General features: G+C 47.8%; 1 long non-coding RNA gene across 2 annotated transcripts in view; it reads right to left on the bottom strand.

Annotated features, from left to right (window-relative positions):
* Positions 1 to 22,116, bottom strand: part of LOC135321320 (uncharacterized) — a 38,457-nt gene that overhangs the window by 3,422 nt on the left and 12,919 nt on the right. The window contains exon 3 of one of the 2 annotated variants that reach the window (XR_010381018.1): positions 5,639 to 5,703. This is a non-coding gene — a long non-coding RNA (uncharacterized LOC135321320). Of the gene's footprint in view, positions 1 to 5,524; positions 5,704 to 22,116 lie in introns of those variants that run through there. The other variant, XR_010381017.1, reaches the window with a different exon arrangement.

Here is a 22,116-nt window from a genome sequence, read left to right as displayed (position 1 = left end):
TGTGGGTATCATGGGGGATGCAGCTATAAATCCAGTCCAGAAACAACACAGTTCCCCCCTCAGAAACAGGACTAATAGGCATGAAAAGTTAAATGACAATACAGGCAATAAAGTCTTATTAGAGACCAAGGTACAAGAAATCACAGAATGAGGAATGCAGCACTTGTCCACTTGAAAGAAACGGTGGGCAGTGAGGGCCTCTAGTTCAGACTTGCAGGTGAGGGGCTTCCGAGAAGGCCTGAGTTTTTCTCCACCTCCACCAGGTGGAGGATTGAGGAGGGGCCCAGATCGAGTTTACCATCTGCTGTTGTAAAGATGCTCCATGTGTCCCAGCTGTTCTTCCCCACTGTAGCCTAGCTGCATCTCTGCATCTGCTGCTTGGGCGCAGAGCCGAAGCACCACCAGACCTGTCTCCATGGGACCACAAAGCCAAGCCTCAATGCCAACTTGTCAGTTTCCTCACTCATGCCCTCCTGGCCTGCTGGGGACTTGCAAGGGAGGGAGTGTAGGATGTCAGGGAGCAAGGCAGGCACTGAAATCCTTTGTGGGGTCGGGGGTTTGGATAGGAGTTGGTCCTTTGCCACATGGCTACCCTATCCTCTGCTGACTCCTCTTCTAAGATTCCTCCTCAGTTGAGTCAGGTTGATCTCCCTGGTTGAAGACAGAGTTTGGGTAGCGTGAGGCTGGCAAATCAGAAAGTGAGGTCCCCCAAACCCCAGCAGAAGGATCCTTCTTGCTTCCTTAGAGGTGTGGGTGCGTTCCTGTGGCTCCCCTCCCCTTCCCTTTGTATGAAGTGAGTTTCTCCTACAGCATGTTGTCTGCTGTGACAGTGTTGATGTTTGGAGACACAGTCTCTTGACAGGTGTGCCTTTACATTTTACTGAGAGGCACCTTTTCTCCCCACCCAGGAACAACGAATTGATAATAAGCAATAAAAAAGACAGCATAATGATATCCTACCTGAAGATACTCTATGTACAGATGACATTAAAAAAGGAATTGTTTTTACTATTAGAGGGTGTAGGATGAGCAGCTGAAATGCCAAGTCCACCTGACAGTGGAGGGTGAGGTGATGCCTGGCATGGCCCCAAGTCTTTACACCTCCCATGTTCACACCTGCGTCTACAGCATCGTTTTGCGGCCCTGCAGAGCCTGTCTTCACACGGGGGTGTGTTTCCTCATGTGCGTTTTCACGTTACAGATCACATTACTCTTGGAGAAGGTAACTCATTTTGGAAGAAACAGGCTGACACCCACACTGCTCCTCCTGTGGGGGGACGGGAAGGAGGGCAGCAGAGATTGGTGAGCCCAAGTGTGAGCTCTGACGTCAGAAAGCCTGGTGTTCAAGTCTGACTTTGCTCCTTTGCTCCTTGCACAACCTCGGGGAAGGCACTTGACGTCGTTGAGCCTCAGTATCCTTATCTGTGAAATGGGAATAATAATAATAACGTATGATGTCATGGAGAGGTTATGTGAATTACATGAGTTTATGAGTAGTTGGAGGGTGAGGAACATGGAGCAGGAGTCTGTGTGGGGGCTTCTGGGCCATTTTGTGCTGTGTGATTCTGGGCAAATTACCAAACCTCTGGAGCTTTGCTCATGTCTGCAGTGGTGGTGGAGTCAGGGGACATACCTGACCCATTTTAAAGAATTGCCATGAGTTTTGGACAGGTCAATGGGGTCTCAGCAAGATGAGGAGCCCATGGTAGGTGCTCAGTAACTACTGGCCATTATGGTGGGCTGTGGTTGGGGGTGGGGGAAGAACAGGAACATGACATCCTTTCCCATCTGAATCTTTCTGTGTTTCTGTCAGGAAGCCGGGTCCAGGGGCAAGGAGCAGGCCCCCAAGCCAGGCAGGTGCTGCTCCCCTCATGGTCCAGCCCTCCCAGTGGCATCCTCTCTGCTCCTTTGCCCACATCAGTGGTGCCATCAGTCACTCTGGGTGGGTCCATGTGCCCCAGCCACGACCAAACACTAATTTCTCAGCCTTGTCAGTTTGGAAGCAAAAGCTCCCTGGCTCTGGGACTGTGGGGCCACATCCTGCCACCACCTGCCCATGCCTCCCTTCCTAACCATCCTCACTAACCCGGAACACTTGGGAATCTCTTGTCTCCGGCATATCCTCAGCCGTCTCCCACCCCCTTGTTGGAACGGTGGTTAATTAAGTGTCTATCAATCATGGAAACCAGATATTGGATGACTGGAGAGGGCTGTATATTCAGTCCTTTTCCTAAAGGCCCATCTGGGCTGGTTTTCTCGGTTCTCAGTGACATTCACTGCCTGTCTTCTTGTCCACTACGGTGACCACACTGAGGCTGGTGACCAGCTGTTCTCCATCTCCTGGGGAGCTTTGGCCGCAGTGGACAGCCATGTCTGAGAGAGGCCAAAGGGAAAAGAGGCCGCCAGCTTGTTGGGCTGCAGTGAAACCTCTAGCCCTAGAGGTCTCTCACAAACAGGATGGAGTTTCATCTCTCTGGAATGTGTTAGGGCAGCAAGGCATACCCTGTCCTCTCTTCCTAGATGAAATCTGTCTTCCAGGAAGGAATGGGCCCCGCTTCTGAGCTGCATAGAACTCCACAGAATTACATGAACAGAGAGAAACTCGTGGCCTTGAATGTCTTGAATGAGTATCTGTCTCCAGGTACGTGTTTATTTCTTTAACTCCCTTGAAGGTGAGGCCCATGTCCCATTGAGATCCACGCGTCGCTTACCGCAGTGCTGCGTGCTTAGTAAGCATCTACTGAGGACTTATAATACTTAGGTGGCTGCCACTAAGGGGAGAAGAGAGCTTGAGAAAATGTGCCATGGGGCTTGTAGGTTTTGAAGAAGCCAGTAAGGGCTGGGGGTTTGGGGTGTAGCCTAAGGAAGGTGGGGTCCACATTGGGGGCAGGGCGATGGAGCTCTGAGCTGGAACAGCCAGAGAACGTAGTAGCCTGTGGAGGAAGGGCTGGGGTGGAGAGAAGAGGCATTGGGACAAAGGAAACAATTAGCTTACTCAGAGCTTTGTTGAGAACCATGCCTGGAATCCCCCACGTGGTCCTCCTCTTTGTGTCAGTGAGAGGTTCAGACCGGGTAGGACTCTGTTGACCTCTAGTTGGGTGGAAACATGAATGAGATGTGGCATCAGGAGAGATGGGGAAGTGGGTGCGTGAGACCCAAAAAATGAGCTCCCTGGCCAGTAGGAGCATGGGGTGCATGGGGTGCATCGGGAGACAAGATACTCAAAATGCCATGGACCATGGGGCTTCCTGCAAGCCTGGGGATGTGGCCAGATCCTGCATCCTTAAGAAGAAATTATGCCCTGGGGCTGACAGAACCCAGGCTGACCTCTGGGGCAAATGAGAGAGAGAAAGTTCTATATATCAAATGTATTTGTGTATTATCTGCACATCGGTGCCCAGAGGACGTTTCCTCACCCTACTTTCTAAGTCCAGAGTGTTTTCTGGGGCCACTCTGTCCCATCGCTACACGAGAAGCCCTTTTTCTCTGTTCTGTGATGATGATGATGATGATGATGATGATGATGATGATGATGATGATGATGATAATGATGATGTAGAAACAAGAGCAGCAGCAGTACTTTGCATTTCTATGATGTTTCATAGTTTACAAAGGGCTTTCACATCTATTAGCTCATGAGCTGGGAGAGGACTGAGGAATTCAGTTGCCTCCACCCCGTGTTCTCCCAGGAGGGCCTTAACCCTGACCCTCCCACACCTCTCCTCCCTGTTTCTGAGACAGACCTTACCGGATGTGCTGCCATGCACGGCTTTTGTGCAGGGTGAGAGGAGGGGCTATGGCTCTGGGAGGGGGTTCCTCCCGGCAACCCCTCTTCCTTCCCTTAATCCTGCTCCCCTCTCCTTCCCAGACCCCCTCCTCCTGTGACTCCCAGCCAGAGGTGCTCTAAGCTAGGAGGGGGACCAGAGCTCCTGGTACCTTTATGACCTCACAGTAACCCCTGTTTATTTCCTCACCTGTCTTACCTACCACATCCATCCATGGCTTTCCGTCTTGCTCTGCCAGGGGCTCTGCAGGTCCATCAGCCTCATGAGGCAAAGGTCAGTACTGTCTCCCACACCGACTCAGGTCTCAGCTTCCTTCCTGCCAGATGGCCCAGATGGCAGCCCCAGTCCTGGCCTGGATAAATGCTCAGGTCTTTCCCCACGAGCAGACCAGTCTTTCCTACTTGAGGACTCTAGATTCGGAAACTCCAGCCAACACCGGCAGACTGGGGGCCAAGGAAGTGACAGAGGCAGAAGAAAGGTGTGCAGAAGTCCAGAAGACAAATGTTTTCCCTAAGGAAACCGGGGCATGCACTCAAGAACAAGACTGGTTCTCTGTGAATTGTTCACAGAACAGGGTAAAACGGCTTCTCATGTAGAGATGGGACAGAGTGGGCTAACAAGAAACACTCTGGACTTAGAGGGTAGGGTGAGGAAAAGTCATCTGGGCACCAATTTGCAGATAATACACAAATACATTTGATGTATATGACCCTGAACTAAAAAGACTGATACATGAGGACATGGATATATTTTAGAGCCAGTAGACTCACTACAGTCTCCAGGTGAGGCTCTGTAAGTGTGTGTTAGATGGTTCCACCTATTAAAAAATGTGAGATTACAACACGGATCCAGCAGACATTGTCCTTTAGGGGCCACAAGAAGGAGGTATGAGGAACTGTGATTATACCAATCAAGCATAATAAAAAGTCATCTGGGGAGGCCCATACTGTGCAGGAAGAGTGATGAAGGGTCCATGTAGCTTATGGAAAAACGAATGTCATCGACTGGAATCAGCTGAGCATTTTCCCAATCAGAGTCAGTGGGGATGTTGAAAATAACATACAGTCAGCTTTCCTGGGATGCTTCTAGTGTACAAAAATGAAGTCAGAGTGTGGGTGGTGATGCTGTGGTCGCTACCACAAAATCTCGGTGGCTCACAATAACTAAGGTTAATTTTCATTTGTACCACATGTCTGTGGTGTCTCAGCTGTAGGTCTGCTCAGTGGTTTTCACTCCTGGGCTGCTGGAGGGACACTGGGACTCCTTGGTCTGGGACACTGATGGTTTCATAGCAGAGGGAAAAGAGACTGATATGATGAATCACTACCTGATCCTTACAACTTCTGTTTGGAAGTGACACCTGTCACTTATTCATATTTCATTGGCCAAAGCAAGTCACATGGCCAAGACTGAACTACCCTGGGAGAGGGAAATATAATCCTCCTCTGATAAGCAATAAACAAGCCTTCCCCATCTAGGTCCTTAGAGCCAGGTCTGCTTTAAGCCAGTTGGGGTCCAGCCTTACCAGTTCTTGTGAGGTGTAGGGCCCTCAGCATCCAGCGGTGGACAACTGTCTTGGGAGGGAGTTATAAGCCAGTCACAGGAACATAAGCTCCACAAGGGTTGAGTCTTGGTCTGTTTTGTTCACTGCTGTACTCCAAGAGCCAAGAATATGCCCTTCAACATATATTTGTTGCTGAATGAATTATAAATGGGTTTAAGATGCAATTTGACCCTTCCTGCCTCAGCCAAGGAGTATCTGTGTCCCATGCTCTGATATCGTTGGGTGTGGAGATGGACACACTCAGAGAAGTTGTAGCTCTCTCATGGAACCAGAGGAGTGGGGACTTTACCTTCTGTCTTAGGATGCTGTTTTCAGCCCCTGTTTTGATTCAGCCCAGGAATCAGCAAACTTTTTCTGTGAAGGGCAGAGAGTAAATATTTTAGGCTCGGCAGGCCGTATGTATCATGTGGTCCCTATCACAACTACTGTTTCTAGTGCAAGTCTGTTGTAGTGCAAAATAAAAAAAAGAAGTGATCATTGTAAGTGATCAGTGAGGGTGGCTATGTTCCAATAAGACTTTATTTGCAAAGACAGGAAGAGGGCCAGAATGGGCTGGTGGGTCATAGTTGGCTACCCCTAGTCTAGCCACAGGGTTGGATCCTGAAGTTCTTGCCTCCCCCAGTGTCCTTTTTGAGGGACCCTGTTAGGGTCATACACTTATCATTCTCATTTCCGTAAAATGAAGTGCCACACTATTGTGGCTTCGAGACCTCCTGACATCTGCTGGGAGTGTTTATTTTCTGCTTTGGTTTAGTTTCCTCTAGGTCACGTCCATTCCCAAACTTGTCTGGCCTGGCTAGGTTTGGGGTCTCACTGTGCTGGTGTAAGTCTCAGGTGCTCCACTCTAAGGGTACCTCCATCTGTCTCGCTTTGGGGCCTGAGTCCACACACCCTGATTGACTTCTCCAAGAAGTCCCTGGGTGATAGGGAAAGAGAAGGGCATGTGGCTGAGTGAGGCGGGAGGAGCTCACATCTCCCCTCAGGGTTCAGCTGATCTGAGAAGTAGAGAGATCTATTTTCTTAGGGATGTGGCTCAGCTATTTTCATTTCATGGAACCTGATGCCTCAGATTCACAGATTTTTTTTTTCAGGCTGGAATGCCTCTGGTGTAATATGACAGTCTGGAGAGTATTAGCCGGCCACCCCCTCTTTCTGGGTCAGTACCAGACTTATGTAATTAGAAGTCCAAGAGGAGACAGGCAGACAGTCAGACTCACTCCAGCCAACAGCCTTCCCCCGCAGCATTTTAGCTGGTCATTACAGAAGTTTAGAACACAAAGAGACCTTGCACCTAATGAACTCTCGTCCATCTGGTTCCAACTGGATATTTGAACATCATGAGGACCAAAACGCAACCCTCTCGTCCTAGGTGTCAAAGTCAGAGCTTAAGGCCCCTTGGGCACTCCACATCCTTCATCAGACTTCCAGACTGCTGCCCACCACCCCTCCCCATCCCCTCCAACAAGATAAACACATCTGCAACCCCATCCTGAGGGAGCGGGAGGGAAGGAAGGAGGGAGGAGGGAGCCTCCCCAGTGCAGACAATCAGAGACTTGGCCTTGACTTTGTTGGGTTGTTAAGATAGGACCGCCTCCCTTCTCCAGCTGGCGGGAGCAGTGACCCGAGGGAGCTCAAGGCACAGGGGAGGAGGAGCTGGCCAGGGAGAAAAGATAAAGGAGAAAAGGGGAGGAGTCTGGCTAGCTCCCACCTCCTGGCTGCTGTTCCAGCCAAGTGGCTGAGCTGGAGAAAGAGAACTGATAACAGATAAGGGTGCTGGCTTTCCTGTGGCCTTGTTTACACAAGCTTGGGTTCTAGCCGCTGGTCCCTGGGGGTGGATGAGGGTGGAGGAGCTATGTGGGCGGAGGGCAGTGTGAGGTTTCTGGACCCAGGCTTGCTTTCAGCAGGCCAAGGCCTGGGTGGCTTATAGATCTCCCCCTTACCTCCCACCCTTCCCCAGATGTCCTGCAGAAAGCCAGCAAGGCAAGGGCTTGAGCCCAGCTGTCAGGCTTCACCTTGGAGTGGGGCTTTGCACCCCAAAGCAGCAGGTATGGCAGCTCTGCCTCTCACCTGGCCTCCTGGGTATCTGGGAAAGGACTTCCAGCCACCATAGAGCCTCATGGTAACATGCTTAAGCTAAGACAAGGATTTCCTGCCTTACTTTTTTCTGTATTGCATTACTCAGCCTCCCTGAAGGAAAGTGAGTCTGGACTGTTCTGTATCTGAGGAGCTAAAAGCTATCAAAGAGCAATTGCTATGTGCCAGATGCTGTGCTAGGGAGTAGGGATAGAGTAATGGACGAAATAGACACAGTCCATACCCTCATGGAGATCAGAAGCAATTAAGTGGGGATGGGAGTTATGTATAGCTCAGTGGTAGAGCTCATGCTTAGCATGCACAAGGTCCTGGGTTCAATCCCCAGTACAGTACCACTGTAAAAATTAAAAAAAATTTTTCAAAAAGTTATATGAATCACGGGCCAAGGCAGGACGTGCTATGGAAGCCCATGGCAGGGACCTAACCTTCCGGGTGGTCAGGGAAGACTTTCTGAAGCGTGAGCAGGATTGTCTAGATAATCCAGAGAAGTACAGAGAAAGAGCCTCCAGGCAGAGGCCGTACTGCAGATGAAAGCACTGAGGAAGTGAAAGAGAGTTGGGTATTTGGGACAGAAAGAAAGTAGTGGTGTTCCGTGAGACTCCGAGGGAGAAGGAAGCAGTGGTGAACGGTGGGGCTGCTGAGGCAGGCAGGGGCTGGATCATGGGGCGCAGATAGGAATAGGAACGGGGACCTGGAGGGAGGGAAAACAGGAGCAATGGTAGACTGGGATGGGATAGGGAGAACTCCAGAATACTTTCTTCCATGGAGAAATGGGAACCACAGTCAACCCTGAGATAGTCTTAGGTGGCAACTCCTGGGGCAGAAATCTCATCAGCCTCACTTGGTTGCCTCCCAGTGTCAGCTCAGCAAACGCTTGTGGGTTGGGGCTCCCTCCTATGGGTGTTCCTTGGCCTCAGCCTCATCTGTGGCAGGCATCTCTCTGGTCCCTTAGCCCAGCCTTGGATGGTTTGGAGATGACACCAGGAGGGTGACATTGTCTCGGGTGGTCAGCATGTCCAAAACAGGATGGGCGAGATCCAGATTGAGGGTTGAGCTGTACCTTATCCAGGTAGGGCTTGAGTCTCTTGAAGCTGTCTGCAGCTGCCTGCCTGCTCCATCTTACCTCATAGAGTGGCAGTTAGAAGGATTCAGTTGCTGATGGCCAGCTCAACCCTTCCATGTGTATGAGTTACCCTCAAGACCCCCCAGAAAGTCATTCATCTGCTCTCTAGTCATCTGTTCCTTCCTTCCATTCCATTTAATGGTTACTGAGTGCTTACTGACTCTGGCACTAGCACACAGCAGGTAACTTCATTGGCTCAAGCTCCATCCTTGGTCCAGGAAGTCCCAGAGCTGGTAATATTAGGTTTAATGGGTCAGGGTACAGACTCCAATATCAGACTATTGGGATTCAAATTTTCTAACTAACTCAGTGACCTGGGGGCAATCACTCTTGCACCTCAGTTTCCTCAGCTGTAAAACAGGTAACATAACATTGCATAGCTGTTGGGTTAAAGGAGAGTGTTCCTGTATAAAGCTTTGTGCATAGTGAGCGGTCAGTGAACAGTAGTCACTACTGTTTATATACCTCAGCTGCTCACTCTGGGAGCAGGAAATTGTTAGGAAGGAATCTTTCTGATTTTTTTTTAAACTAAGAAGGTAATACAACAATATTAAGGATATCTACTCCAACAGCAACTATTTTTACTCTTTATATTCACTTTCTAGTATTTGTTGTGAAATCATAGTAAAAAAAATCCAGAAGTCCATGGAAATTTATGCTTTCTTTTCTTTTCATCTGCTCCAGTAAACCTGCTATATATAGACTCAGGAAATGACCGTGGTATATGCCGTCCACCCCCACACCAAAGCTGAGAGGTGAGAACCCTGGACTTATATTTCTGTTCCATCCCTTCTGTCTTGTGTGACTGTAGATTTTTTTAAGCATCCTGGGACCTGTTTCTCCTCATCTGTTAAACAGAGATAACAACACCCTCTGCGGGTTATGGGAAGTAGCACTAATGCAGGTACATAATAGAGGATTGGTAAATGCTGGCTCCCCACCCCTCCCTCTGATTTAGTGTGGGGTTCAGAAAATGGGAGGTGCCAGGGATGCGGTCCCCAGCCTGGCCCAAGGCCACCTCCAGCCCTCCCACAGGAAGCCCCTAAGCAACCTGAGAGGCTCTACTTCAAAGACTGGAGGTCAGCCCACGTCTGGTTCACTCTGCCGCCTCTGCAGGGAAAGGAGGGGCCTCACCAGCTTCCCCAGGTCACCCAGTCTGCTGGCCCATTGGAGGGGAGCTGGGGGTGGGAGAAGCTGAGGGGGAAACTTTTCCTGAGACCCCCTGGGGGCTCCATCCTCTGTGGTCAGGATGGACTGACGACTACTGAGGAGAGAGGCTGTGGGATGTGTGGGTGGGTGAGCTGGGGATTGTAGAGTTCAGAAAGATCTGGTGGAACAAGCCAGGCACAATGAGAGAGGCGCTTCGATGTCTAAGACGGGGGGGTCATGAAATCAGGGTGGTGGGAGGAACCTGGCTGAGTTACCGAAATATCCCTCCACTCTCCCCCTAAAGGGCCTTTGTCAAATACCAGAAAGAATATTGTGTTAATAATGAGTAATTGCTTGTGTCTTTAGAACACTCCAAATCTCACCATTCATTTACATACATTTTCTTTAAGTATAGTTGATTTACAGTGTTGGGTTAGTTTCTGGTGTACAGCAGTGATTCAGTTATATATATATTCTTTTTCATTATAAGTTATTACAAGATGTTGACCGTAGTTCCCTGTGCTCTACAGTAGGACCTTGTTGTTTATCTATTTTACACACAGTTGTCTGTATCTGCTAATCCCAAACCCGTAATTTATCCCTCCCTGCCTTTCCCCTTTGGTAACCGTAAGTTTGTTTTCTATGTCTGTAGTCTCTGTTTTGTAAATAAGTTCATTTTTATCAATTTTTTTAGATTTCACATGTAAGTGATATATGATATTTGCCTTTCCCTGTCTGAGTTCTTTCACTTAGTGTGATAATCTCTGGGTCTATCCATGTTGCTGCAAATGGCATTATTTTATTCTTTTTATGGCTGAGTAATATTCCATTTTGTGTATCTTTATTTTTATCCAGTCATCTGTTGGTGGACATTTAGGTTACTTCCATGTCTTGGCTATTGTAAATAGTGCTGCTATGGACATTGGGGTGCATGTATCTTTTCAAATTAGACTTTTCTCTAGATATAGACCCAGGGGTAGTACATCCATTTTCTGATTTCAATCTAACACAGAGGCAGAAAGGGAGATAATATTCCTATTTGGCAGATGAGAAAACTGAGGCTTAAAGGGGCTGAGGAATTTGACCAAAGTCACATGGCTACTGAGCTGGAATGTAAAGTCAGCAGGCCTTCTAATCAACTATATTTCAATTAAAAAAAAAAAAAAGGCAAAGCCAGGCTTTCTAGTGCCAGGGTACCCGCAACAAGGGGTGAGTAGGAGTTCACCAGGCAAATAGTGATTTGGCTACTTGAATAATTTAGAACTTTCTTCAGTTAAAAAATAAAAAGTACTGTCTGTCCTCTATCCCTTTTCTGATTCATCGGCTTCTTTGCTGACTTGGGAGCTGAATCCCAACGGGGAGAAGCTTTCCTGGGAAGAGAGGTATATACAGTACCCTGTAGCCAGAGGGATTTACAGCAGCCCTGCCGAAGGATTTTCAGAGCTGCTTGCTAATAGGTGACTAATTGAGGTTATAAAATCATGCTGTCTGGACATCAGCTGTCACCAAGAAGATTAAGGGCCTCTCATCCATTTAGTCTGGATCTAAGAGATCACACTAACTGTGAACATGGGGCCCTGGGAAGCCCTTATACCTCTCAGGGGCTCAGTTTCTTCTTCTGTAAATGGATGAAACTTGTTCTCCACCTCCCCCCACCAACCATCCCAATCACCTTAACTTGACTTTCTATGTGCAGGTTGGTGGAGCAAATGTTTCTTGAGCTCCTGGACACTAGTCTGGCTCTGCTATTGCCAAACGGTGGCCCTACACCTGTCGCTTAGCCTCTCTGGGTCACGATTGCCTTAAATGTAAAATCCTGGGGGTGCTCTTTGAGGTCCTTCCAGCTCCGGTGTCCTCTGCAGAAATCATTCACCAGGGGTGGGCCAGGAAGACTGGTAGGAAAGTGCAGCCTAGGGGTTTGCCTGGGTGGTCTGAGTGAGGGGACCGAGTGGGTAAGCAGGGGGGACACAGAAGCCAGCCGAGAGGCAGGAGTCAGGGAAGAGGGCCTGGAAGAGCTGAGCTGAGAGTTGAGGGTTGTGAAGAGTGAATCAGAGGGCCTGGCTGCCCTCTCAAGCCTTGCTCATCCTCCTAGGCCGTCTCAAAAGAGGTCTTAAGGCCCAGATCCAGGGTCTCTGTGGAGACCCTCTGAGGAGACTGGAGGTAGCAACATGACCCGTGCTCAGTGAGACAGGCCCCCTTGCCTCAAAGGCTTACCTGGCCAGCTCTCTGCTGAGCAGCTCTGTCTAAGGCAGGCGAGGAGGAGAGAACCCCCATAGCTGGACCCTGCTGTGGAGGCCAGCACAGCCAGGCTAGCGTGGGATTAAAGCTAAGCTTTCGGGGCAAACAGTATCTTTGCTCTCTGGTGTTTGGATGCCGGCATGGAGGAAAGGCGGGGTCCATAGGCAGCCAGTGGTGTCCAGAGCAGTCCCTGTGTGTTATCTCGGGGCAGGGCAGTCAAGGGGGAGGGGGAGGCACGCAGGCCTGCAGATAATGGCCAAACGGTTCACTCCAGCTGTCTGGGCTCTCTCCCATCAGGGCCACGGCATTTCTTTGTATAAGTACCCAGGAGCCATCTCTAGTCCAGCTGCCTTGGGAGACCCAGAAGCTCATCATTCTTTTTTGGATCCGGGTGAGGAGTGGAGAGGTCTTGTGGCTCTGGCCTCCTGACAGATAATGGGACCCAAGTTTCAGTTCTTGCTACTCAAATCTGGCAAACCCAGTGTCCCTTCTGTGACTTGGTGTCTCCACCTTTGAAAGAAGGAGAAGGGTCACTTGGGCCACCCCTCTCCCTTTGGCTCAGGAGGGTATCATGAGGATACATGAGGTCCTGTTTGTCACAGAGCCATGGGTCCTTAGTGAGGTCCTGGGAAAATCTGGAGGTTTGAGGTTCCAGAAAAGCCTGATGGTGTTATTACTCATTAAGTCCTGGCCACCGCCCTGATGCCAGGCAGGACGTGGTTAGCCAGGCCCAGACGGAGCAGGAAGCCAAGTGCATTCCCTTTTTTTTTTTCTGAGCACAACCTCAAAAACTTGGGGCTCTCAGTCCCAGGTTTTTGAGGAGTCAGCTGATACCCTTGCTTAACAGCCAGGATAGAGGTGAGGGTGGTATTGGTTTCTGCATCAGAGCCCCTGAGTCCTTCTGGGAGATGACACATGGCTGCTACCAGCCCCACAGGCTATCACCTGAAAAATGTGACTGTGGGGTCATTGGCCCCGAGAGTTCAGCAGCCTCTGCGATGGGAGGGTGGGAGGTGGGGGATCTTGTGAAAGGTGTCGCCTAGCAGCTGGAGACCAGTGACTGAAACCTGGAGTCTGAAGGCAGATCCTGGCTGGCTGCACACCAACCATGTGACCTTTGTCACACACGAAGCTCTCTGTGCCTCAGTTTTGACATCTGTAAAAACCAGCACCACAATGACATGTGCCTTGTGTGGTTGTTGCAAGAACAAAACATGATCTAGAATATTAATGGTCATAGTGGAACATTTGGCACGTCAAAATACGCAGTAAACATTACAGAAGGGAGAGAAGATAGACGGTGAGGTTAAGATAAGAGGAGAGAGAGCATTTCCTAATCTTGGGATGCCATGAACTGAAAACAGCATGGGGTGCACATCCAACAATGACATGGCTGAAGACATCAGTCCGGGGGTGTCTGAACCAGGCAAAAGTGTCCTTTGGATAAACTTATTGGGGATTAAGGGGCCAGAGGTTGTGGAGTAGGAGAAGCTCCCCAGAGGGATCCTCCCTCTTTCCTCCAGAGCCAGCAAACAGTTCAGCTCTTGAATGTCCAGAGTCCAGAGGTCTTTGGGGGCAGCTGTGGGGCGAGAGGGCGAGTTCTGTGGTCAGAGCCCAAAGTTGGGTGGGCATAGAGGCTTCTATTCTCCTAGAAGCTGTTACATCACCCGGAACAAATTTCTCAACCAATCATCTCTGGGCAAAGAGTGAGGCTGCAGACAATAGGTCTTGTTGCTTCCAAGCCATGTGACCTTGAGCGTGTCATTTGACCTGGCACATCCACGGGTGCTCATCTGTGATGGGGTCATAACCAAGCCACCTTAGGAGTGGCTAGGAGGATGGAATGACATCACCATGGAAGGGTGGTTTGGAGGAGCAGCCTACGCTCATGGGCTGGTCGCCACCCGGAAAAGGCAGGTGAGCAGAAGGTGATTTTAGGATCTTCCCCATCCCAAATATGGCCTTCAGGAAGCTTAGATCGAGGGTTTGTTGGGCCACCAGCTCAGTGGGCAAGGCTTAACAGGAAGGAAGGTTCTCAGTTAAACTCTCCAGGAACTTTTTGGTGCCACCTTAAGAGAACTTGGTTTGTAGCCTCAGTTCCTCTGTAAATTGGGCAAGTCCTAGACCCCCTTCCCAACAGAAGGAACAAATGAGAATTAATTAGTAAACGTGGCTGTCAAACACAGTCGGTGTTATTATTAACTTAATGTGTTTGTTTAAAAGGGGAGGCAGGCTTGCTTCAGTCCAGGCGTGTGAGAGGCCCGCCAGCCAGGTTTGCTGGGAAATCCTGTAGATTGTTTCCACATGGGAGTTTGCAGCGCACATAATTAGTTGCAGCGGTGGAAGGCCTTGGAGGCAAGGGATGAGGGGTTCTGATGATGGATTTTGCAGTCCTTCATATAAAATACAGAGGTGGTCCCTAAGGGGAGGAGTTATTGTGCTAGGGAGAGGGCACTGCAGGGGCTTAGGCGCCTTTCTGAAGCCAGCAGGCAGGGTGACTCAGGGTGGAGGTGGGGGCAGTGGGAGAAGACTGGTACTGGAATACTGGTTTGTGATGAACAACCTGATTTTTCTAAAATTTCCTTCTGTACACTGGGTTCCCAGTGCTTCCTAGTCCTTTCTTCCAAGGCAGAATAGAGTAGGAGCCAAAAGGATGGACTCTGGAGCCAGACTGCTTGTATTTAAATATTGACTCCTCTCCTTAGCTGTGTGACTTTTGGCAAGTTACTTAACCTCTCTGTGTCTCAGTTTCCTCAACTGTAGAATGAGGGTAATGATACCTTACAGGCCTAACTGTGGGGATTGAACAAGTTGGCTTTTGTGAAGCTTTGAGATCCATGCCTAGCATGTGGTAAATGCTGTATAAAAGCCAGCTAGACAAATGAATAAGTTCTCATTGCCCCGATCTAGCAGCAGAGTGGGCTGCTTTAGGCTGCTCTTATCTCTATATCATTTCCTTCCACCCTACCCTGCCCCTCTCCCCGAGCCATTTCAAAACACGTTCTACAAACAGCATGCTGGCTATGCACTGGACATTCCATTTCATGTCTCTCCCTCACCCCTTGGCAGCCTGCAAGCTGCCTTGCCCTGAGTGCACCATGGCTCTGAGAGCCAGTTGTCCTCATTGGGATCCCCAAGTCCTGCTTTGTTTTCTTTGAAAGATGTTTCCTCCTCATCTGGGAAGGTGAACTCAGTCCTAACTATGCCCTTTCTCGCTGTACATCTGCCTTCAAGTTCTGGGCATCACCTTGAATTCGGGAGAGCACCGTTCTTGTGCTACGTGGGGTAGGGGTACATTGGGGTGCTGCTGTGTCCATTTGGAGTTCTGGTTATGCCATCTGGAGTCCCTGGAGTGCCTGTGGGTATCTGCTGCCCTCGTTTACCACAAGGTTAAGCCAGAATCACTTATGTATCAATGACTGTCATTTTATCGACTGTTCATTCCTGGGCTACTTTATTGTGATCCAACTTAGCATTTTCAGTAATAAAGATAGAACACTATTGAACAGAGAGCTGGAGAATAAAAGCTAGTAGAAACCAGGAATACAGATAAGTAATTGACAACTGACTTCTCCCGGAAACCAAGTAGACTATATGCTTAAATGTCTGTACAGGTGTTTCGTGTGTTATCAAGAATCTTTAAGAGGTTCATATCTTTCAAAATAATCTCACTTCTGAGAAACCATTCTAAGGTAATGCTATAAAATTTGCAATATCATCTGTGCACAAAGATGTTCTTTGCACAGTTACTTATAAAAGAAAAAATGGCCAACAACTAAAATGTGCATCATTTGGGGTAAGGTGATATAAAACTATGGTTATGTCGATTTCAGTGGTTTTCAAGTTTTTGTAACTTTATGAGTTGCTTGAGAAGCTTATTAAGATGAGGATTCCCAGAGACTGACTTAATGGATTTGGGATGAGATCCAGACATCTGCATTTTTAACATTCCCCATATAATTCTGATGCAGATGTTCTGCAGTTCACATTTGAGAAAACTGATCAACTTCATGGGATGTTTGAAATGATGTTTACAGAGAGATTATAATAACATGCAGGAATGCTTTATAAGTAAAAAAAAGTATGTAAAATTGTATATATAACTCTGTATCCAATTATGAAATACAACTATGTAAAATGAAGCAAAAGTATACAAAAATGTAAACAAAGGCGGTCTCAGGGTGGTAGGGTTATAGTGATTTTTTTTCTTTTCTCTACATTTTCTATTTTTTCCAAAATTTATAAAAGTGAGTATTATTTTATCATAAAAACACATAAATCTTTACTTTCAAAAGAGAAATTGTATTCCTTGGACCAAATTAAAGGGCTTCCTATTTCCTGTGATTCATATGCTAAGGGGTTTCATGTTATCTGTAAACAACCCGAGGACCCTGTAGCAAAGCAATGCTGTGTTCTGCATCTTCAGACGAAGACCCCTCTGGAGGTGCGCTCACCACCGGGCTTCACTTACAGACGTTTGCCAAGCCAGAGTTACCCTCATTTGTCCCCCTCAGCCATTGTAAGAGATTCCATCTAAAGAATTCTTAGCCAGGGATAGAAGGGCCAATTCTTTTGTAGAGCTGGACCATCTTAATGCAGAGAATTTTTTAGGTGATACTACGATTTGTATAGGATAGCAAGGTCCTCTCTCAAAAAATTAGAGATAAGGAATACAAAACCGTTCTCTGAGAGATGCATGTGTTAATTTGATAAGGCTGCCATAAGAAAGTACCAGCTGGGTACTTTCTGTTTAAGCCACAGACTGGGTGACTTAAACAAAAAGAAATGTGTGGTCTCTGTTCTGGAGGCTGGAAGTCTGAGATCAAGGTGTCAGCAGGGTTGGTTCCTTCTGAGGGCTGGTGAGGGAAGGATCTGTTCCAGGTCTCTTTCCTCGGCTTGTGCGTGGCTATCTTCTCCCTGTGTCTCCACATCGTCTTCCTTCTGTTGTGTGTATGTGTGTGTGTGTGTGTGTGTGTGTGTGTGTGTGTGTGTGTTTGTTTAAAAATTTTTTAAAATTAAAAAAAGTTTCCTAGCAGAGGTACTGGGGATTGAACACAGGACATCATACATGCTAAGCATGTGCTCTGCCACTGAGCTATACCCACCCACCTTGTTTGTGTTTAAAAACCCTCTTCTTATAAGGACATCAGTCTTACTGAGTTAGCACCTACCCTAATGACCTCATTTTAACTGAATTACCTCTGTAAAGATGCTTATCTCCAAATTCAATCACCTTCTGAGGTACTGAGGGGTCAGGATCTCAACATATGAACTTGGAGGGCATACAATTCAGTCCCTACCGATGCATTGCTAAGCAACAGATGGCAGAAGAGAGAGCAGTGCAAGGACACCCTGTGCAGAGTCAGAATGGGTCCCTGCCTCATCAGAATTAACAGTCAGATTTGACTGTGTCAGCTTGAACACGAAAAGTCAGGGACAATGTGGGCCAGGGAGAGCCTGCTTTGGCCCAGCGGCACCTCCTGTCTGGTCCTGGTGATACCTAAGTACCTATCCCTGTCTCTGGGAGACAGCCCAGCACCTTAACTTGCTTCTGACCAGATCCAGGTGCGGCTCGCTGACTTTCCATCACATGACCCGGGGCTGGTTCAGTAACCTCCCCAAGTCTTCCTTGTAGAAATGGAAGTCAAAATTCCTGTCCTGTCTGTCTCCCAGGCTGTTGGGAGATAATGTAGGGAAGGCACCGTGTAATTTACAAAGTTCTTTCTGTCTGCAACAAGCAGACGGAGGGGTGAGCACTTCCTTTCCCCTGGCAGCAGGTGAGCACGAGTCTCTCTCTGAAAGCTTTGGAGTGTGGAGCTGAAAACAGGGCTCATGGAGGAGAGGTGGCCTTGACTCTGGTGGTGGCATGTGTTTGCTGACAAAACACCATCATCACCTATCACCAAAGGCCTCCGTATAGTCTTGAAAAAAGGAAACAACCTTAATGTGAAAGTCACATGTGTTTCTTATATGAAAAATGATAAATTTGATATAGAAAAACAACCAATAAAAGTCCCACATTCTCTACCTCATCATCCAGAGCCCCTCCCTCAAATGACTTCATAGCTGCCTGATATTTCCTATGCTTGTACAAATATATATACATACTTTAAAAAAAAAACATGATTTGGTTCACATTATTTGAAAACTTGTGTTTCTAACTTAATGAATAATTGTGGGCTTCTTTCCATGTCACATTATATAGATAAATCTTAATCCTATTTTGTTAAACTGTGTATAGTATACCATAAAACAGATATACCATACATTATTTAACTATTCCTTCATTAATGGACATTTAGGTTATTTCCAGTTTTAAAAATATGATAAAAATGGCTGCAATGAATATCTTTGCTCATATGTTGGTGAGTATTTGTGTGAAGGGATTTCTGCAGGATAAAATTCCAGACATAAAATAACTGAGTCAAGGATGATATTTACACATTTAAAATTTTGATAGGTTTTATAAATTGCTTTTCAAAGAAATTGTATCATTTTACATTCCCCTCCAACAGTTTATGAAAATTCCTGTTTCCCCACATCTTTGCGAACAATGGGTATTAGGCGTTTTTCTTTTTTGGGGGGTATTGGGCCATTTTTGACATGCATTCATTAGGAAGCTGAGTCTGAGTATTATTCTGAGACTGTATTCTTTCAATGTCTTCCGAGAGATACTTAAAATCAAGGCCTGTTGGAGAGTAGCATCTGGGTCCAGGATTACGGGAAATTGTCAACAGATTTCCCAAGGAATCCTCTAAGCGCTGGGAGTTATTTAAGGGGGATCAGGATTTTCTACCTGAACCCAGATCTTGCACTGACCCATGGAAAAGCTACACATCTGTCTTTCTTTTCATGTGAGAGGGGAAGAAAGAAGTGATGAGTCTGAGCAAACGAACAAACCCACTGACCTTGAAACAGTTGTCGAATTATCTCTCTATCTGGTTATCTCCTGGGCCTCATCAGTGTTCCTGCTTCTCTAAATAGTGCTTATAAGGGGCGCCCCTATGAAATGCTTAGAGCTGATAACTTCTTAGCAGTGGGGGAGGCTTTGGACATAGCTGGCCTTGCCTAAGCTCATTCACTCCAGGTCTTGTGAGGACCCAGCAGACTCTGGCTGTTCCCCAACCCAACAGGCCTCGTTAGGGTACCAGCAAGTTGGGGGATCCAAGGCAATAAGCAAAAAAATGCAGCTTTGGCAAAGTTATCCAGAATATTGTGTTTGGAAACATCTAGAAAGAAGCAATTTTAACTTCAGCATACCTGCAGATTCTGCATTTTATGAATATGTAGTGTCTTTATGTTGAATCACTGGCAGATGGTGCTGTGTTTAGGACTTAGGACTTCTGCAGCTCTGAAACTAGCTCCTCCGGTCTCTCCCCCAACCCCAAGTCATGGCAGAATGAGTAACTGCGCTCTGAGGCTCGGGGATTTTCTAGACCTTCATGGAGTCCCTGCCCGCTGGGGCTTTAGAGATGGGGCTTCATTTCAGTGTTCAGAATACCTACCTCACAGGGTGGAGGGGCTTTGGGGTGGGATGTTTCCCAGAAAGCACATGAAGGCATCCAGCCATGCTGATACTTAAGAAATATTAATTTCCTCCCTCCATTATAAGCTCGTTCCATCTGAATCATGGGACTAACAGAGCAACACCTTAAAGACTTTAAAAAGTCCTTTAGAGCTTTAAGCACAGATTTCTAGAGAAACAAAAAGAGATGTGAAACAGGAATTTTGCTCCCTTCTCCTTAGGCTGTATCACATAGCTGTGCCCACAGTAGGCTCCTTACAAATAGTTTTTCATTGAGTTGAATTGAATTGAGTCATGCTTGTATTCCCCTACCCAAGGTCAGACATGCGGAATTCATGATGGGGTAAACACTTTGCTCCTTCCTGGAGCTTTTTAATTTCTACCATTTTCATTACCTGTGGAAAACTTCTATTCCATGTTGGAGGAGGGAAGTAAAAATATGCATTTCCACCACGTGCTAAGCAGAGCACCTCATTTTATGCCCCCAACAGCACTAGGAGTATATTATTTTATAGCTGAAGACTCAGAGTTTCAACCATTTCTTCTTAGGCTCACACAGGTGACCTGGGGCAGAGCCAGCATTTACCCAGGTTTACCTGACTGCAGCCACGTTCTTGTCTCACTCACTGCCTCTATGGTGTCAGGCTGGCCCCAGTAAGTCCATTTCAGAAATGCCAGCTCATTACTGAGGCTCAATTCCCAGTGTAAACCTAGTTCCTGGCTGCTGCACCTTGTAGGTTAGCTTGGACTTCGTTCAGCCACAGAAGTGAGATGACTCAGAAGTACCAACCACTGATACTAGATAAAGCCTTGTCACCCAGGGCACAGGAGCTGGACACAGAGGGACAAAGGAGCCTCTGTGGTGGTCATGGTGATATGTGTTCATGGCCTTCTCCATGCCCAGGCTCTTCAGTGTGTCCTGATCAAGATCCTTCTGCAGCCCATTTCTTAGGAGAAGTCCACCCCCTAATTAAGCCCCATGGCCACAGCAGCCACTTAAGAGTCCATTCATTTATATATCCAGTCATTCATTCATCCAGTGACTCTTCATTGAGGGCACCTCCCCCGCCCCCAGCCTCCCATCACTCTGGGGGTTGGAGATAGAGTAGTAGCAAAGGGAAGCACCTTCCTTGCTCCCCAGGGGCTAACCAGGTAGCAGGGAAATAGCTAAAGCCAACAGCCACAGAAGTAATGCATCCATCACAATTTTATAAATGTGACAAGGAGAAGAAGGTGCACATAAATCTAGCAGTGACATTTACACTGAGACCTCAAGTACGAGCTGAGGTTGGCCAGGTGATGGGTGGGAAGAGCATTTACTTAATAAACCGACCAGGCATGTTTTAGTGCTTTATAGATACCAGCTCGCTTAATCGTCATAACAACCCTGTGAACGGGGTACTATTGTACTCCTCGTTTTAAAGTGAGATCCAGGCACAGAGAGGTTACATGACTTGTCTAAGGTCACCCAGCTAAGGAAAGGTCAGAGCCAGGATGCACACTTATCAGCATAGGGACACTTCTCAAAGCAGGGATGGGATGCGGTCACCCTGGGAGTGAGCACAGCCTGAGAAAAGGTGAAACCCTCGGATGGAGCCTGGAGTTAAGGATGACCTAGCCAGGTGGACTGAAAACAGTGAGGGAGGTAGAAACAGGCGGGAAGACATGGAAGGAAGTGTTTCCAGAAGGAGAGGGTGGTGTGCTGGCCCAGTGGCACTGAAAGGTGGGGAGGATGAGGACTGAGAATGGACCAGTAGCTACCATTGCTTGTAACCCTTGGCAAGAGCAGTTTCAGGGGAGGGGTGGGGAGCAAAGCCCAGTTGTAAAGTGTTCAAGAAAAAATGGGAGGAGAGGATATGGTGAGGGTAAAAGTCAATTCTTCTGAGGAATTTTACTCTAAAAGTGAGAAGAAAAATAGGGTAGTAGCTGAAGAGTGACCTAGTTACAGGGGATTTTTTTTTTTTCAAGATGGGAGATAGTAAAACATGCATGTACACTGATGGGAATGCCTCAGTAGAGGAGAAACTGGGCAGCGAGAGTGCACGCAGTGCAGAGTGACACCCCTGAGCAACAGGAGGGGTTGGAGTCCAGGTGGAGCAGAGGGCTGGCCTTAGACAGGGTAGGCTGCCAGCCGCTGCCCCGTCCAGCCTCCCTTGAGCATCTTTCAACGGCAGGTCCCTGAGCAGCCTCTCCGGATGGTTTGATTTCCCCTTCATACCACTGCAATCTTAGTAGAACCACTAAGAGCAGGAGGCAGCGTCCTTCTCTGGACACTGCGAGGGCTGAAGGGCATCTCCTGATATTCTGTCCCCAGGTATCACCAGCCTCTGCTGATGGTGCAGGCTGGGAGGAGAGGCGCTGATGGCGGCGGTGGGCACATGGCAGCAGTGGATGTGGTCCTGGGAGCTATGAGCTGAGTAAGTAGGAGAGGGTTAGCTGCAGTAACTAAGGGGAGTTTTCTCCAAGGCTTGGGAATCCCTGCTGTCATGTCAATGGACAAACAAGATGGCTGTGAAACTGAATTTCAGCAAGTTTACTTAAACTTATCTTAGAGTTCCTAATGCATAAAATTGGCCAATCGGTGCCCTGGGGTGATTTACCCTTTATCAAGTTTGAACTTAAGAAATGCATAGCCCAC

Source organism: Camelus dromedarius, chromosome 5, assembly GCF_036321535.1.
Source record: "Camelus dromedarius isolate mCamDro1 chromosome 5, mCamDro1.pat, whole genome shotgun sequence".
NCBI lineage: Eukaryota > Metazoa > Chordata > Mammalia > Artiodactyla > Camelidae > Camelus > Camelus dromedarius.
Note: the sequence above shows the minus strand (reverse complement) of the source record. Positions and strands in the feature narration are given on the sequence as shown.